Source organism: Arachis hypogaea, chromosome 3, assembly GCF_003086295.3.
Source record: "Arachis hypogaea cultivar Tifrunner chromosome 3, arahy.Tifrunner.gnm2.J5K5, whole genome shotgun sequence".
Classification (NCBI taxonomy): Eukaryota; Viridiplantae; Streptophyta; class Magnoliopsida; order Fabales; family Fabaceae; genus Arachis; species Arachis hypogaea.
This window is the reverse complement of record NC_092038.1, coordinates 98,568,042-98,587,997: the sequence shown is the minus strand read 5'-3', so window position 1 is coordinate 98,587,997 and position 19,956 is coordinate 98,568,042. Positions and strand designations below refer to the sequence as shown.

General features: G+C 39.0%; 1 pseudogene; it reads right to left on the bottom strand.

Annotated features, from left to right (window-relative positions):
- Positions 1 to 348: 348 nt before the first annotated feature.
- LOC140183529 (uncharacterized) overlaps positions 349 to 19,956 on the bottom strand; it is a 45,394-nt pseudogene continuing 25,786 nt past the window's right edge.

Here is a 19,956-nt window from a genome sequence, read left to right as displayed (position 1 = left end):
AGTATAATGATTCTTGAACATAGCTAGTGTATGAGTCTTAGCTGTGGCCCAAAGCACTCTGTCATCCAGTATTACCACCAGATACAAACATGCCACAGACACATACTTGGGTGAACCTTTTCAGATTGTGACCCATCTTTGCTAGAGTCCCCAATTAGAGGTGTCCAGGGTTCTTAAGCACACTCTTTTTGCCTTGGATCACAACTTTATTTCTTTCTTTTTTTCTTTTTCTCTTTCTTTTCTTTCTTTTTTTTCTTTTTCTCTTTCTTTTCTTTCTTTTTTTCATTTTTTTTTTGAATCACTGCTTTTTCTTGCTTCAAGAATCAATTTGATGATTTTTTCAGATCCTCAATAATAGTTCTCCTTTTCCTCATTCTTTCAAGAGCCAACAATTTTAACATTCTTAAAACAACAAATTCAAAAGACATATGCACTGTTCAAGCATTCATTCGGAAAACAGAAAGTATTGTCACCACATCAAACTAATTCAACTGGTTTCAGAGATAAATTCGAAATCCTGTACTTCTTGTTCTTTTGTGATTGAAGCATTTTTCATTTAAGAGAGGTGATGGATTCATAGGACATTCATAGCTTTAAGACATGAATTTTAAATTTTATTAATTATGAATTAAGAACAAGACTCAAAAATAGATATAAGATGAGACTAAAAACAAAAGAAAACAAAAAAAATTTTAAATAGGCTCCTAATGATAGAGGTTTTCACAGAGTTAGAACTCAACAACCTTGATTTTGAGAAGTGGATGCTCCCTTAAATTGAGAGGAGAATTTCTGGCGTTTCAGCTCTTGGAGTTCACGCCCCTGCTTCTCTTGTTCCTTCAGCAATTTGCAGAGCATGCAGTTCTGATTCTGCTGTTCTTCCTTAAGTTGCTCCATAGTCTCTTGCAACTTGGTGATAGATGCTTCTAGGCTGGCCTAGTAGCCAATTTCAGGAAATTCAGGGAGGAACTCCTGCGCCCTCCTTTTGATAGAGTTGTCTTGCATTTGTCCTTCCATTGACTTCTTGGTGATTGGATGTTCAATGGGTATGAATTCATCTACTCCCATCTTTACCCCAGCCTCTTTACAGAGCAAGGAGATCAAGCTTGGGTAAGCTAGTTTGGCTTCAGTGGAATTCTTATTTGCAATTGTGTAGATCTCACAAGCAATCACATGATGAACCTCCACTTCTTTTCCAAGCATAATGCAATGAATCATCACTGCTCTCTTGATAGTGACCTCAGAACGGTTGCTAGTGGGCAATATGGAACGCCCAATAAAGTCTAGCCAACCTCTTGCAATTGGTTTGAGGTCTCCCCTCTTGAGTTGGTTTGGGACACCCTTTGGATTGGTTATCCACTTAGTTCCAAGGAGGCATATGTCCTCTAGAACTTGATCCAACCCTTTATCTGCTCTCACCATTCTCCTATTAAAGGATTCAGGATCATCCTGCAGTTGAGGCAATTTGAAGATTTCTCTTATTTTGTCCAGATGGAAGTACATAACTTTCCCTCTGACCATGGTTCTATAGGTATGGTAAGCAGTTCCAGTCATTCTCTGCTTATCTGTTAGCCACAGATTTGAGTAGAATTCCTGAACCATATTTCTTCTAACCTTTATCTCAGGATTGGTTAGAACTTCCCATCCTCTGTTTCGAATTTGCTCTTGGATCCCCGGATATTCATCTTCTTTCAGATCAAATTTAACTTCCGGGATCACTGACCTCAGACCCATTATTTTGTGATAATGGTCTTCATGTTCTTTGGTTAAGAACTTCTCTTGATTCCAAAGATTCTTTGGATTATTCTCTTTCTTTCCTCATAAATTGGTTTGTTTTCCCTTAGGAGCCATGATCTTGATAGATTTTGAGAAGATATGGAGAGAATTTGAGAGAAGGGTGAGTTTTTGAATAAGATTTGGGATTGATTTGAGAGAGATTTGAAGAATGATTTTGATTTTTGAAGATTTGAAAGTGAATGATGAAAGGTTGAGATGTGTTTATTGAGAAAAGTATGGGTAAGAAAAGGAAAGTTTGAAAAAAATTTGATCGGAAAGCAAAATCTTGGTCCCCCACCTTTCTGGCGTTAAACGCCCAGAATGGCATCCATTCTGGCGTTTAACGCCCATTTGTTGCCCATTGTGGGCGTTTAACGCCCAGCCAGGTGCCCTGGCTAGCGTTAAACGCCAGAATTCCCTTTATCACTGGGCGTTTTGCTAAACGCCCAGGATGCTGCACACCTGGCGTTAAACGCCCAGAATGGTGCCCATTCTGGCGTTTAACGCCCAAAGTACCCCTTACTGGCGTTTTTTCACCAGTAAGCTCTTTTTCTCTGCTTTTTGCACTGAATCCTTCTGTAACTCTGTGAATTCCTTCATTTTTGATGCTTGCCTTTGTAAAAACAAAACATATAACCTGCTAATGACTGGGTTGCCTCCCAGCAAGCGCTTCTTTACTGTCTTTAGCTGGACCTTTACTGAGAATCACTCAAGTCTCAATTTTGAGCATTCCTGCTCAAAATTGCCTTCAAGATAATGCTTGATTCTCTGTCCATTAACAATGAACTTTTTGTCAGAATCAATATCCTGAAGCTCAACATATCCATATGGTGACACTCCTGTAATCAAATACGGACCCCTCCACCGGGATTTAAGTTTTCCTGGAAACAATCTGAGCCTAGAGTTGAAGAGCAGAACTTTTTGTCCTGGCTCAAAGACTCTGGATGACAACTTCTTGTCATGCCACTTCTTTGCCTTTTCCTTATAAATTTTTGCATTTTCAAAGGCATTGAGTCTGAACTCCTCTAGCTCATTTAGCTGGAGCAATCTTTTTTCACCAGCTAACTGAGCATCCATGTTTAGGAATCTGGTTGCCCAGTAGGCTTTATATTTCAGTTCCACGGGCAGATGACAGGCCTTCCCATACACTAGTTGGTATGGAGAGATTCCTATAGGAGTCTTAAATGCTGTTCTATATGCCCACAGAGCATCATCCAAACTCTTTGCCCAATCCTTTCTTCGGGCTATCACAGTCCGTTCTAGGATTCTTTTTAGCTCTCTATTAGAGACTTCAGCTTGCCCATTTGTCTGTGGATGATACGGAGTTGCCACTTTGTGGCTAATTCCATATCTTACCATAGCAGAGTATAACTGTTTATTGCAGAAATGAGTGCCCCCGTCACTGATTAGTACTCTGGGAACACCAAACCTGCTGAAGATGTGTTTCTGGAGGAATTTCAGCACGGTCTTGGTATCATTAGTGGGCGTAGCAATTGCTTCTACCCACTTAGATACATAGTCCACTGCCACCAGAATGTAAGTGTTTGAGTATGATGGTGGGAATGGACCCATGAAGTCAATTCCCCATACATCAAACAATTCAATCTCTAATATCCCTTGTTGAGGCATGGCATATCCATGAGGCAAGTTACCAGCTCTTTGGCAAATGTCACAGTTACGCACAAACTCTCGGGCATCTTTATAGAGAGTAGGCCAGTAGAAGCCACATTGGAGGACTTTAGTGGCTGTTCGCTCACTTCCGAAATGTCCTCCATACTGTGATCCATGGCAGTGCCATAGGATCCTTTGTGCTTCTTCTCTGGGTACACATCTGCGGATCATTCCGTCTGCGCATCTCTTAAAGAGATATGGCTCATCCCAGAAGTAGTACTTGGCATCTGAAATTAATTTCTTTCTTTGCACTCTGCTGTACTCCTGGGGTATGAACCTCACAGCTTTATAATTTGCAATATATGCAAACCATGGAGCTTCCTGAATGGCAAAGAGTTGCTCATCTGGGAAAGTCTCAGAGATCTCAGTAGAAGGGAGGGACGCCCCAGCTACTGGTTCTATTCGGGACAGATGATCAGCTACTTGGTTCTCTGTCCCTTTTCTGTCTCTTATTTCTATATCAAACTCTTGCAGAAGCAACACCCATCTTATAAGCCTGGGTTTTGAATCCTGCTTTGTGAGTAAGTATTTAAGAGCAGCATGGTCATTGTACACAACCACTTTGGATCCCACTAGATAGGATCTAAACTTGTCAATGGCATAGACCACTACAAGTAACTCTTTTTCTGTGGTTGTGTAATTCTTCTGTGCATCATTTAGAACACGGCTAGCATAATAAATGACGTGCAGAAGCTTGTTATGCCTCTGTCCCAACACTGCACCAATGGCATGGTCACTGGCATCACACATTAGTTCAAATGGCAATGTCCAATCTGGTGCAGAGATGACTGGTGCTGTGACCAGCTTAGCTTTCCGGGCCTCAAATGCCTACAGACACTGTGTGTCAAACACAAATGGTGTGTCAGCAGCTAGCAGGTTACTCAAAGGCTTTGCAATTTTTGAAAAATCCTTTATAAACCTTCTGTAGAATCCTGCATGCCCCAGAAAGCTTCTGATTGCCTTAACATTGGCAGGTGGTGGTAATCTTTCAATTACCTCTACCTTTGCCTTATCCACCTCTATTCCCCTGCTTGAAATTTTGTGTCCAAGGACAATTCCTTCAGTCACCATAAAGTGACATTTCTCCCAGTTTAAAACCAGGTTAGTCTCTTGGCACCTTTTCAGGACAAGTGCTAGGTGATTAAGACAGGAGCTGAATGAGTCTCCATATACTGAGAAGTCATCTATGAAGACTTCCAGGAATTTCTCCACCATATCAGAGAAGATGGATAACATGCATCTCTGAAAGGTTGCAGGAGCATTACACAGACCAAAAGGCATCCTCCTGTAGGCAAACACGCCAGAAGGGCAAGTAAATGCTGTTTTCTCTTGGTCCTGAGGATCTACTGCAATTTGGTTGTAACCTGAGTAGCCATCCAAAAAGCAGTAATAATCGTGACCAGCTAGTCTTTCTAGCATTTGGTCTATGAATGGTAAAGGAAAATGATCCTTTCTGGTGGCTGTATTGAGCCTTCTGTAGTCAATACACATACGGCACCCTGTGACTGTTCTTGTAGGAACCAGTTCATTTTTTTCATTATGAACCACTGTCATGCCTCCCTTCTTGGGGACAACTTGTACAGGGCTCACCCAGGGGCTATCAGAAATAGGATAAATAATCCCAGCCTCTAGTAATTTAGTGACCTTGGTAGCGCGAAATTGTGATCACTACAACTTCGCACAACTAACCAGCAAGTGTACTGGGTCGTCCAAGTAATAAACCTTACGCGAGTAAGGGTCGATCCCACAGAGATTGTTGGTACGAAGCAAGCTATGGTCACCTTGTAAATCTTAGTCAGGCAAACTCAACTGGATATGGGTGATATACGAATAAAACATAAAGATAAAGATAGAGATACTTATGTAATTCATTGGTGGGAATTTCAGATAAGCGTATGAAGATGCTGGTCCCTTCCGTCTCTCTGCTTTCCTACTGTCTTCATCCAATCCTTCTTACTCCTTTCCATGGCAAGCTTATGCAAGGGTTTCACCGTTGTCAGTGGCTACCTCCCATCCTCTCAGTGGAAATGTTCAACGCACCCTGTCACGGCACGGCTATCCATCTGTCGGTTCTCGATCAGGCCGGAATAGAATCCAGTGATTCTTTTGCGTCTGTCACTAACGCCCCGCCCTCAGGAGTTTGAAGCACGTCACAGTCATTCAGTCATTCAATCCTACTCAGAATACCACAGACAAGGTTAGACCTTCCGGATTCTCTTGAATGCCGCCATCAGTTCTAGCCTATACCACGAAGACTCTGATATCACGGAATGGCTGGCTCGTTTGTCAGGCGATCAACCATGCGTCGTGTATCAGGAATCCAAGAGATATTCACCCAATCGAAGGTAGAACGGAGGTGGTTGTCAGTCACACGTTCATAGGTGAGAATGATGATGAGTGTCATGGATCATCACATTCATCAAGTTGAAGAACAAGTGATATCTTAGAACAAGAACAAGCGGAATTGAATAGAAGAACAATAGTAATTGCATTAATACTCGAGGTACAGCAGAGCTCCACACCTTAATCTATGGTGTGTAGAAACTCCACCGTTGAAAATACATAAGAACAAGGTCTAGGCATGGCCAAATGGCCAGCCTCCCAATGATCTAAGAACTAGATGTCCAAAGATTCTTAATACAATAGTAAAAGGTCCTACTTATAGAGAACTAGTAGCCTAGGGTTTACAGATATGAGTAAATGACATAAAAATCCACTTCCGGGCCCACATGGTGTGTGCTTGGACTGAGCATTGAAGCATTTTCGTGTAGAGACTCTTCTTGGAGTTAAACGCCAGCTTTGGTGCCAGTTTGGGCGTTTAACTCCCATTTTGGTGCCAGTTCCGGCGTTTAACGCTGGAAATCTTGAGGGTGACTTTGAACGCCGGTTTGGGCCATCAAATCTTGGGCAAAGTATGGACTATCATATATTGCTGGAAAGCCCAGGATGTCTACTTTCCAAAGCCGTTGAGAGCGCGCCAATTGGGCTTCTGTAGCTCCAGAAAATCCACTTCGAGTGCAGGGAGGTCAGAATCCAACAGCATCTGCAGTCCTTTACAGTCTCTAAATCAGATTTTTGCTCAGGTCCCTCAATTTCAGCCAGAAAATACCTGAAATCACAGAAAAACACACAAACTCATAGTAAAGTCCAGAAAAGTGAATTTTAACTAAAAACTAATAAAAATATACTAAAAACTAACTAGATCATACTAAAAACATACTAAAAACAATGCCAAAAAGCGTACAAATTATCCGCTCATCACAACACCAAACTTAAATTGTTGCTTGTCCTCAAGCAACTGAAAATAAAATAAGATAAAAAGAAGAGAATATGCAATGAATTCCAAAAACATCTATGAAGATCAGTATTAATTAGATGAGCGGGGCTTTTAACTTTTTGCCTCTGAATAGTTTTGGCATCTCACATAATTGGGTGAACCTTTTCAGATTGTGACTCAGCTTTGCTAGAGTCCCCAATTAGAGGTGTCCAGGGCTCTTAAGCACACTCTTTTTGCCTTGGATCACAACTTTATTTCTTTCTTTTCTCTCTTTTTTTTCGTTTTTCTCCTTCTCTCTTTTTTTTTCTTGTATTCACTGCTTTTTCTTGCTTCAAGAATCATTTTAATGATTTTTCAGATCCTCAGTAACATGTCTCCTTTTTCATCATTCTTTCAAGAGCCAACATTCATGAACCACAAATTCAAAAGACATATGCACTGTTTAAGCATACATTCAGAAAACAAAAGTATTGCCACCACATCAAAATAATTAAACTGTTATAAAATTCAAAATTCATGCAATTCTTCTCTTTTTCAATTAAGAACATTTTTCATTCAAGAAAGGTGATGGATTCATAGGACATTCATAACTTTAAGGCATAGACACTAAGACACTAATGATCACAAGACACAAACATAGATAAACATAAGCACTAAAATTCGAAAAACAGAAAAATAAAGAACAAGGAAATTAAAGAACGGGTCCACCTTAATGATGGCGGCTTGTTCTTCCTCTTGAAGATCCTATGGAGTGCTTGAGCTCCTCAATGTCTCTTCCTTGTCTTTGTTGCTCCTCTCTCATGATTCTTTGATCTTCTCTAATTTCATGGAGGATGATGGAGTGTTCTTGGTGCTCCACCCTTAGTTGTCCAATGTTGGAACTCAATTCTCCTAGGGAGGTGTTTAGTTGCTCCCAATAGTTTTGTGGAGGAAAGTGCATCCCTTGAGGGGTCTCTTGTGTGCTCCATCCTTTTCTTAGTGATGGGCTTGTCCTCATCAATGGGAATGTCTCCCTCTATGTCAACTCCAACTGAATAACAGAGGTGACAAATGAGATGAGGAAAGGCTAACCTTGCCAAGGCAGAGGACTTGTCCGCCACCTTATAGAGTTCTTGGGCTATAACCTCATGAACTTCTATTTCTTCTCCAATCATGATGCTATGAATCATGATAGCCCGGTCTATAGTAACTTCGGACCGGTTGCTAGTGGGAATGATTGAGCGTTGGATGAACTTTAACCATCCTCTAGCCACGGGTTTGAGGTCATGCCTTCTCAATTGAACCGGCTTTCCTCTTGAATCTTTCTTCCATTGGGCGCCCTCTTCACATATGACTGTGAGGACTTGGTCCAAACTTTGATCAAAGTTGACCCTTCTAGTGTAAGGATGTTCATCTCCTTGCATCATGGGGCAAGTTGAATGCCAACCTTACATTTTCCGGACTAAAATCCAAGTATTTCCCCCGAACCATAGTAAGCCAATTCTTTGGATCCGGGTTCACACTTTGATCATGGTTCTTGGTGATCCATGCATTGGCATAGAACTCTTGAACCATTAAGATTCCGACTTGTTGAATGGGGTTGGTAAGAACTTCCCAACCTCTTCTTCGGATCTCATGTCGGATCTCCGGATATTCACTCTTTTTGAGTGAAAAAGGGACCTCGGGGATCACCTTCTTCAAGGCCACAACTTCATAGAAGTGGTCTTGATGCACCCTTGAGATGAATCTCTCCATCTCCCATGACTCGGAGGTGGAAGCTTTTGCCTTCCCTTTCCTCTTTCTAGAGGTTTCTCCGGCCTTGGATGCCATAAATGGTTATGGAAAAACAAAAAGCAATGCTTTTACCACACCAAACTTAAAAGATTTGCTCGTCCTCGAGCAAAAGAAGAAAGAAGAGAGTAGAAGAAGAAGAAATGAGGAAGAAGGGAATGGCTTTGTGTTCGGCCAAAAAGAGGGAGAAGTGGTGTTTAGGTTGTGTGAAAATGAAAGAGTGAAGAAGGGTTTATATAGGAGTGGGGGAGTTATGGTTCGGTCATGTATGGGTGGGTTTGGGAGGGAAAATGGTTTGAATTTGAAGGGTGAGGTAGGTGGGGTTTTATGAAGGATGGATGTGAGTGGTGAAGAGAAAGATGGGATTTGATAGGTGTAGGGTTTTTGGGGAAGAGGTGTTGAGGTGATTGGTGAATGGGTGAAGAAGAGAGAGAGTGGTGGGGTAGGTGGAGATCCTGTGGGGTCCACAGATCCTGAGGTGTCAAGGAAAAGTCATCCCTGCACCAAATGGCATGCAAAATTGCGTTTTGAGCCAATTCTGGCGTTAAACGCCGGGCTGGTGCCCATTTCTGGCGTTTAACGCCAGCTTCTTGCCCTTTTCTGGCGTTTAACGCCAGTCTGGTGCCCCTTTCTGGCGTTAAACGCCCAGAATGGTGCCAGACTGGGCGTTAAACGCCTAACAGCTAGCCTTACTAGCGTTTAAACGCCAGCACGCTCTCCTCCAGGGTTTGCTGTTTTTCTTTCTGTTTTTCATTCTGTTTTTGCTTTTTTCATTGATTTTGTGACTTCTCATGATCATCAACCTACAAAAAACATAAAATAACAAAAGAAAATAGATAAAATATAACATTGGGTTGCCTCCCAACAAGCGCTTCTTTAATGTCAGTAGCTTGAGAGAGGGCTCTCATGGAGCCTCAGAAATGCTCAGAGCAATGTTGGAACCTCCCAACACCAAACTTAGAGTTTGACTGTGGGGGCTCTGTTTGACTCTGTTTTGAGAGAAGCTCTTCATGCTTCCTCTCTATGGTGACAGAGGGATATCCTTGAGCCTTAAACACAAAGGATTCTTCATTCACTTGAATGATCAATTCTCCTCTATCAACATCAATCACAGCCTTTGCTGTGGCTAGGAAGGGTCTGCCAAGGATGATGGATTCATCCATGCACTTCCCAGTCTCTAGGACTATGAAATCGGCAGTGATGTAATGGTCTTCAACTTTTACCAGAACATCCTCTACAAGTCCATAAGCTTGTTTTCTTGAGTTGTCTGCCATCTCTAGTGAGATTTTTGCAGCTTGCACCTCAAAGATCCCTAGCTTCTCCATTACAGAGAGAGGCATGAGGTTTACACTTGACCCTAGGTCACACAAGGCCTTCTTGAAGGTCATGGTGCCTATGGTACAAGGTAATGAAAACTTCCCAGGATCTTGTCTCTTTTGAGGTAATTTCTGCCTAGACAAGTCATCCAGTCCTTTGGTAAGCAAAGGGGGTTCATCCTCCCAAGTCTCATTTCCAAATAACTTGTCATTTAGCTTCATGATTGCTCCAAGGTATTTAGCAACTTGCTCTTCAGTGACATACTCATCCTCTTCAGAGGAAGAATACTCATCGTAGCTCATGAATGGCAGAAGTAAGTCCAATGGAATCTCTATGGTCTCATTTTGAGCCTCAGATTCCCATGGTTCCTCATTGGGGAACTCATTGGAGGCCAGTGGACGTCCATTGAGGTCTTCCTCAGTGGCGTTCACTACCTCTTCCTCCTCTCCAAATTCGGCCATGTTGATGGCTTTGCACTCTCCTTTTGGATTTTCTTCTGTATTGCTTGGAAGAGTACTAGGAGGGAGTTCAGTAATTTTTTTGCTCAGCTGGCCCACTTGTGCCTCCAAATTTCTAATGGAGGATCTTGTTTCATTCATGAAACTTTGAGTGGTTTTGATTAGATCAGAGACCATGGTTGCTAAGTCAGAGGTGTTCTGCTTAGAACTCTCTGTCTGTTGCTGAGAAGATGATGGAAAAGGCTTGATGTTGCTAAATCTATTTCTTCCACCATTATTGTTATTGAAACCTTGTTGAGGTCTCTGTTGATCCTTCCATGAGAAATTTGGATGATTTCTCCATGAAGGATTATAGGTGTTTCCATAGGGTTCTCCCATGTAATTCACCTCTTCCATTGAAGGGTTCTCAAGATCATAAGCTTCTTCTTCAGATGAAGCTTCCTTAGTACTGCTTGGTGCATTTTGCATTCCAGACAGACTTTGAGAAATCATATTGACTTGTTGAGTCAATATTTTGTTCTGAGCCAAAATGGCATTCAGAGTGTTAATCTCAAGAACTCCTTTCTTCTGACTAGTCCCATTGTGTAGAACCTATGCACAATTACTCAAGAGGGGGGTGAATTGAGTATTGCAACAACAATGAATCTTTTTGCGAAAGTTAAAGACAATATACAAAAGTGTTATTGTACTAGTATTTTTCCAAGAGCTTAACTCAGTTGCTAAGCATTTATAAGGAGCTTTTACTTTCCAATAGACACCAACTCAAATAAATTGATCAAGCTTTTCACCAATCGGACTTAAGCTACTCCTTAAGTACTTACGAAGCTACTTTTCGATCACAATTTATTTGCTCAAAGGTAAAAGACAATAATATTGAAGAGATGAGTTTGGAGAGATGCAAACGCTATTTAGAGTGGTTCGGCACAATCCTTGTCCTACGTCCACTTTCTTTCTCAATCGCAATTGAGAAGTTCCACTATTGCTAAGCTTCAAGGTGCTCGCGCAAAACCTTTTACAATCCGAGTCCTTAGTTTCTAACACCTCACGGTATATGATCACCACTCGTATACTAACCCACTCCACTTAGAGATACCTTCTCTAAGATTTGCCTTGAGTACTTAGTATACCTCTTTGGTATCCTCACCGACTATAGTGTTTATAACTCTTGACTCAACCTTGGAGATCACACTCCAATTTACAAAGTGTACAAGAAAACAATTCTCAAAGAATTGTTGAGATGAAATGAGTACTCTCTAGAAGAGTGTATGATTACAAGTTTAGCACTATTGAACCAATTGATATTGCTCTCTCAAATTGTGTATTATAACACCTTAAAAAATGTGTAGAATGAAGGAATATAACAAGATAGTTTGAAAATACTGAAGTATATGAAATAAGGCTTCAATCCATCTATTTATAGACTCCCCAAACCTTAGAAACGTTGGGGAGTTAGTGGGATGGAGCCTTTTTGTCAAAACTAGCCGTTTTTTATGTTTTTGAATCATTTGCATCGATGCATAACACTTTGCATCGATGCAAATGTGTCTTTGAAGCTGAAATTTGAATTTTCAGCTAGGTTGCATCGATGCAAACATCTTTGCATCGATGCAACAAGTCGTTGCATGCTTTGCATCGATGCAAGATGAGTGTGCATCGATGCAAACCTTAAAGAATGGCTTAAAATCACTTCAAAATACTTAGGATTGATCTCAAACTTGTTGGAGTCAATTCCTATGCTTTTGTACCTTTGAAAACAAGTTTTAAACCATTTGGCTAGCATCGAATTGCAAGATGTGCATATGATATGATAATCAAAACATTTTGTGAGTGTGTGTTGAGAGATTTAGCAATTGGTTCTTAACAAGAAGTTACCTAAGTCCTAAGACACTATACTTGTCTTCAAATGTTGTGGACTTGAGTTTCTTGTTGTTGTTGTGTTGCTTTCAACTCTTCATTCCTCAACGTTGAATGTTGGTTGATCTTTCAACATGCTTGTTCATTCAAGTTGTTTGTTGGTTTGTCTTTCATGTCGTTTGTTGGTTTGTCATTCATCAAAACCTACGAATACAAACTTCGCATACAAGCAACATGATTTACAATTTCCCCCTTTTTGATAATGACAAACCAATTTTGAGGATATGCATTTATAAATGATTTTGAAAGCAACAATAATGCACTTTGTTTTATAGAAAGCTTTGGAGAAGACTTCACAAAAAAAATTTTTGCAGGAGTTCCCCCTAAATATGTGCATTTGTTCCCTTAAAGGGCGTTTATCAAAGAAAACGTTTTAGATATCAAAGTTTTTGCTTAGCGGAAGTCTTTTTGAAATCATTGTTTCGCAAACTTATTTCTTCTTTTCAAATCCTCAAACTTCTTCTGTTTCAAAAGTTCAAAACTTCAAATATCCTCAAACTTCTCTTCCCCCTTTTGACATTATCAAAAAGAAAGGAGTTTGAAGTGTGTCATAGAAGCATGCATAAAACAATGAAAATTTTTTTTTTAAGTTCAATTTCTCTATTAATCTCAAGGATGAGATATTCCCCCTTTCAAAAAGAATTTGATTTCCTCTTTTTATATATAACAAGCATGCATAATTTCCCCTAAAGAAGTGAAATATATCAAAGCATGCACATTAACTTAAAATAGGGGTACCAAGCCTATTTTGAGTTATTCACCAAATAAGCATACAAGCATTAATCATTAAACAAAATTATGAAGGAAATATCAAAGTATTTAAACCATAATAGAAATCCTTAGCTTACTAGGAGTTAGTTTAACAATTCATATAATCAAATAAACATAAAGCAATAAAAAGTGACTTGATGAAGAGGAGACAATCAATCTTGGTCTTCATCATCATCATTATCCTCTTCATACGGTAGGTGGATGCCGAAATGCTCATATAAGTCATCAATACGACATCCAAGCGACCCGTGCGATGATCTACACGAGACACACGACGATTAAGTGCTTCAAGTTGCCTACCATGCTCTACTTCAATCCTTTGGATGTTTTGGTTGATGGATTGTAATTCTCTCATTACATCAACCAAGGAGGGTGGTTCTTGAGCTTGAGGTGCTTGTGGAGGAGCTTGCTCTTGAGGACCTTGTTCATCAACATTTCTTCTTCCCATTTTGTTGAGAAGATGAGTGTTGATATAAGATTGAGGTGGTACTTCCTTGGCAATCTCATTTGATACATCAATACCAACATAATCAAAGACTTTAGACCATAGGCAAAGGAATCCTAATCCACCATTCCTATCCTTCATCTTGAGCCTAATCATATGTTGTACTATAAAGTATGGCCAATTAATCTTAATCCCATTCATCATAGCCCACATGACAATCAAATCTTCATCATTTACATTCGCTTGCCCGGATATTCTAGGTTGCAATATATAGGTGACTAGATATAACAAAGTTCTATGTTCCGCACTCATTGAATTGCAACTAATTTTGGAGTGAGCTCCTTGTACAAGGTTGAACAAATGCATGGCATTGTCCTTTGAATAACCCCATTCATCAATTGGGGTTTTACCACCTTGAAACAAGTCACCTTGATTTGGCAACTCCCAAATGGTGGCTAACTCATCACCATCTAGCCTATAATCCTTTCTTCCTATCTTGAAGAATAATGTGAAATTTGATTCATCTTCCTCATCAATCTCAATCATGAGTGTACTATAGGCTATGGCAACTAAATCCGGATAATATTTACTCTTAATTTGAACAAAATCCATGAGGCCTTGATGAACTAGAATAGCCTTAAGAGTATCAAACTTATGAATGACAAGAAGGGTCGGATCCAAATACCTTGGAGGAATTTCCTTTCTTCCGGCGAGCCTTGCCTCATAGAATTGAAGATCTTCATTAGAAGCAAAGTACCTTGCCAAAGGATGATCATTTGGAGGTGGAACCACACTTGAAGAGCCTTTTGACTTCTTGATGGTTCTCTTGATTCTAGGCATTGTGGATGATTTTGTTTTATGGGTTTTGTAGAGGAGAATGTGGGGACTTCAAATATGTAATTTGTTTGTAGTGGGTATCAAAGTTTTGTGAGTTGTATGAAGCTATATGTGAGCTTGTTTTGGAGGTTATGGAGGTTTGAATGTGGTGATATGAGTTGTGAGGTTGAAGATGATGAAAAAGTGGGGTTTTGTTGCTCAAAAATGCCAAATTCACATGTTTTTGTGCAATTTGGTCGTGTTTGCATCGATGCAATAGGCTTTGCATCGATGCACATAGCACGTTGTGTGCTTTGCATCGATGCAAAGCTTGGTTGCATCGATGCAACATGCATCATTTTGCCCAGAATCACCAAATTTTCATCCTTTGGTGGTTCTTTCTTCAATCCTTTGAGTTCCATCATGTATATACTCACTTAAACCATTATAAACTTCAATTTGTTGATCCTCCATTGTTTATAATCTTCAAATTCTTCAATCTACCTCAAGATTAATCACTCATTCATCAACTCATAAACCTACAAAACAATGGCTAATTGGATATCTCCAATGCTTAAGTTAGTAAGAGATACAAAAATAGCAATATAAATACAATGAATTCAAACAAATCATATTAGATTAGAATCCAAGATACAAGTTCATTTCGGATGTTAAAAAAACTTTCTTTACATAAAGGTTTAGTGAAGATGTCCGCTAGTTGTTTACTAGTTTCGACAAATTCAATAACCACATCACCCTTTTGAACATGGTCTCTTATGAAGTGATGTCTAATCTCAATATGCTTGGTTCTTGAATGTTGAACCGGATTCTTGGTTAAATTTATTGCACTAGTATTATCACATTTGATAGGAATATGATCAAGCATGAGTCCATAGTCCACAAGTTGTTGTTTCATCCATAAAATTTGGGCGCAACAACTACCGGCGGCTACATACTCGGCTTCGGCGGTAGACAAGGCTACACTTACTTGTTTCTTACTATGCCATGAAACAAGAGAGTTTCCTAGCAAGTGACAAGTGCCGCTAGTGCTTTTCCTATCCAATTTGCAACCGGCAAAATCGGAATCGGAATAACCAATCAAATCACAAGTGGATCCTTTCGGATACCACAATCCAACATTTAATGTTCTTATGAGATACTTCATAATCCTTTTCACTGCACTTAAGTGAGATTCCTTAGGATTAGCTTGGTATCTCGCACACATGCATACACTAAACATGATATCTGGCCTACTTGCCGTTAGATAAAGTAATGATCCTATCATGCCTCTATACTTCTTTACATCTATGCTTTTACCTTGTTCATCTTTGTCAAGGTAGCAAGTAGTGCTCATTGGTGTGTCCATTGCCTTAGCATTGTCCATTCCAAATCTTTTGAGCAATTCCTTGCAATATTTGGTTTGGCTAACGAAAGTTCCTTCTTTTCCTTGTTTGATTTGAAGACCAAGGAAGAAGTTGAGTTCGCCCATCATGGACATTTCAAATTCACTTTGCATGAGGTTTGAGAAAAACTTGCAAAGTGATTCGTTAGTTGAACCAAATATTATGTCATCGACGTAAACTTGTACCAAAAGGATATTTTTGTTTTCAATCAAGATAAATAAAGTTGTATCAACCTTCCTCTTCTAAAACCCTTTTCTATTAAAAACTTGCTCAAACGTTCATACCAAGCTCTTGGAGCTTGTTTAAGACCATAAAGAGCTTTCTTGAGTTTAAAAACATGATTAGGATTTTCATAATCCTCAAAACTGGGAGGTTGTTCAACATATACTTCTTCTTGAATGAAACCATTAAGAAAGGCACTCTTAACATCCATTTGATAAAGTTTGAAGTTATAAGAGGATGCAAAAGCATGTAACATCCTAATTGCTTCTAATCTAGCTACGGGAGCATAAGTTTCGTCATAATCAATGCTTCCTCTTGATTATAACCTTTAGCTACTAATCTAGCTTTGTTTCTAACAATTGTACCATTTTCATCGAGTTTATTTCTAAAACCCATTTTGTTCCTACAATTGTTTGATTACTTGGTTTAGGCACCAATTCCCAAACGTCATTTCGTTTGAATTGGTTAAGCTCCTCTTGCATTGCCATAGCCCAATGTTCATCATCAATTGCGGACTCAATGGTAGATGGTTCAATTTGAGAAACAAAAGCACTATATGCAAATAAATTTCTAAAAGTGGATCGAGTTGTTACCCCTTTCGAAACATCACCAATGACGTTGTCTAGAGGATGATCCTTTGAAGTACTCCAATCCTTTGGAAGTGCATTTATTTGTGCTTGTGATGGTTCAATTTCTTCAACTTGAACACTATCCTTTGTTGAGCTTGTAGAGGCTTCATTTAAATCTTTTTCTTTGTCTTCACCATTCAAATTTAGTGAATCAAAGTTTTCTACATTTTCATCAAAATCTTTTCTAGCACAACAACGGTTAGTTTCATCAAAAGCGACATGAATACTTTCTTCCATAGTCATGATGCGTTTATTATATACTCTAAAAGCTTTGCTAGTTAAAGAGTAGCCTAAGAAGATTCCTTCATCAGCCTTAGCATCAAATTTACCTAAGTTATCTTTTCCATTATTTAGAATAAAGCATTTACAACCAAAGACGTGAAGGTGGGAAATATTTGGCTTTCTTCCTTTGTACAATTCGTACGGTGTTTTCTTAAGAATAGGTCGAATGATAATCCTATTCATAACATAACACGCGGTACTAACCGCATCCGCCCAAAAGTACTTAGGAATATTAGCCTCATTGAGCATAGTTCTCGCCATTTCTTCTAAATGACGATTTTTCCTTTCAACCACACCATTTTGTTGTGGTGTTCTAGGAGAGGAAAAATTATGCTCAATGCCATTTTCTTCACAAAAAGTTTCAAAAAGATTGTTTTCAAATTCTCCACCATGATCACTTCTAATAGATGATATATGCAAATTCTTTTCATTTTGAATAACTTTGGCTAATCTTTTGAATGCTCGAAATGCATCACTCTTGTTTGCTAGGAACAAGGTCCATGTAAATCGAGAGTAATCATCAACAATAACTAAAGCATAGTAATTGCCACCAAAGCTCATAGTCCTAGAAGGACCAAATAAATCCATGTGCAAAAGTTGTAATGGCCTTGTTGTTGAAACAATGTTTTTGGATTTAAAAGAGGCCTTTACTTGTTTTCCCTTTTGACATGCGTCGCAAAGGACGTCTTTTTCAAAACGTAGCTTTGGTAAGCCAATTACTAACTCTTTAGAGACCAACTTGCTAAGATGGTCCATGTTAGCATGAGCTACTCTACGATGCCATAACCAAGTTTCATCATTTTTACTAACAAGGCATTTCACATCATTTGAGGAAACTTCATTTAGATTAATCATGTATACATTGTCAACACGGTGCCCAATTAGCACAATTTCATTAGTGTCTTGCCTTTTTATCAAACAACATTTTGAATCAAAGGTGACTAAGTTTCCTTTGTCACAAAGTTGGCTAACACTAATGAGATTATGTTTGAGACCTTTGACAAGTATAACATTATCTATGGAGGTAGAAGAATTTTTACCAACTTTTCCAACGCCGATTACTTTGCCGGTGTTGTTGTCTCCATAGATCACGTTTCCTCCGTTTGTAGACTCTATTGCGGTGAACTTTGATTCATCGCCGGTCATGTGTTTGGAGCATCCACTATCAACATACCAATTTGTATCCTTAGCTCCAACACGTACCTACAAAACAATTAAAATTGGGATTTAGGTACCCAAGTGAATTTGGGTCCTTGATGGTTAGTATGAGCATAATGCCCATAAGGTGCCCATCTCGTATCTTGACTACGAAAGTTTATATGTTTAATTCTAGTAAAGCATACGGGTGCTATATGACCTACTTTATTACAATAATGACATATGACATTTGGATTATGCATCCTATGCATGTTTCTAAATGGTTGCCTAGGTTGTTTCCTAAATGCAACATCTTTTGATCTATATGCATTGTGATTATAATTTCTAAATGAAGCATGTTGAGGAGGATGTTTAAAGGCTTCATTCCTTTTAGGCATGCTTGCCTTTTGGGCTTGCGGTTGCCTAATAGGAGTTTTAGCATTTTTAAATTTTCCTTTTTCAAAACCTAAACCTTCCTTATTATGAACATGCTTTTGGTTTTTCAACATTTTATCTAAGTTCTTTGAAGATTCATTGAACTTAGCTAAAGTGTTCTTAAGATTTGTAATTTCATTTTCATGCATTTTACAAGATTTGTATGGATCACTACTTGTGCTACACTTATCTTTTCCAAGATTGATATTCTCGTTTTTCAACATCTCATTTTGTTTTAAAAGATCCATATTCTTTTTCTTTAGGAGAGAATAATCTTGGGTAAGTTTTGTGTACACCTCAAGTAAGGCATCATATTCATCTTGTAAATTAAAAGAAGTGGAGTTGTCATCACTAACCTTTTCTTCGCTTGCCATTAAGCAAAGATTTGCAACCTCGTCGTCATCGGAGTCGGATTCATCCTCGTTCTCCCATGATATGTATGCTTTCTCCTTCTTCTTAAATTTCTTGTTTTTGTCCTCCTTTTGTAGTTTTGGACAATTGGGTTTGATGTGTCCAACTTCTCCACACTCATAGCATTTTGGTACCTTTGTTTTGCTCTTGAAGTTTTTCTTCATTGCAAACTTATTGAATCTTTTCAATAAGAGTGCAAATTCTTCATCTCCGTCTTCTTCATTATCATCACTCTCTTCTTGTAGTGATGTTGTTTAAGGGCGAGACTTTTCTTCTTGCTTTCTTCACCTTTTTGTCTATTTAGCATAGTCATTTCATAGGTGAGAAGATTACCTCGTAGTTGATCGAATGTAAGTTGATCATAGAGCCTTCCTTCCACAATGGCGTTCACTTTGGAGTTCCATTTTGGTGTAAGGCTTGTAAGCACCTTGGTCACAATTTGTTTATCATTGTATTTTGTGCCAAGCATGCTTAGATTGTTGAAGATCTTGGAGAGTCTTTCAAGAGCTTCTTCAATGCTCTCTTCATCTTTCATTTTAAAATTTTCCCATTCATGAACCAACATAAATACCTTTGATTTTTTAACGTGGTCGGTTCCTTCGTAAGTGATTTGGAGTTTATCCCAAATCTCTTTAGCGGTTTCACATGTAGAGATCTTCATATAATCATGCTCGTTAAGTGCACAATGAATGAAGTTGATGGCTTTATCATTCATTGCCACTTTCTTCCAATCATCGTCACTATATTCATCTTCTCCTTTCGGTACTTGCTTTGAGACGGAGACTTCTCCTTCTTTAGCGCTTGTTGTCTTTGTTGGAATATGATTTCCATTCTCAATCACTTTCCAAATTCTCACATCTTGAGAACGGATCCAAATTCTCATCTTATTTTTCCAATAAGAGTAATTTGTTCCGCTAAAAAGAGGAGGTCTAGCGGTTGAGTTACCTTCACTAGTGTTGTTGTTGTTAAAGCTTGTGCTTGCCATGATCTTTTCCCTTAAACGGTTAAGTCTTTCAAAGGGTTAAGCTCTGATGCCACTTGTAGAACCTATGCACAATTACTCAAGAGGGGGGGTGAATTGAGTATTGCAACAACAATGAATCTTTTTGCGAAAGTTAAAGACAATATACAAAAGTGTTATTGTACTAGTATTTTTCCAAGAGCTTAACTCAGTTGCTAAGCATTTATAAGGAGCTTTTACTTTCCAATAGACACCAACTAAATA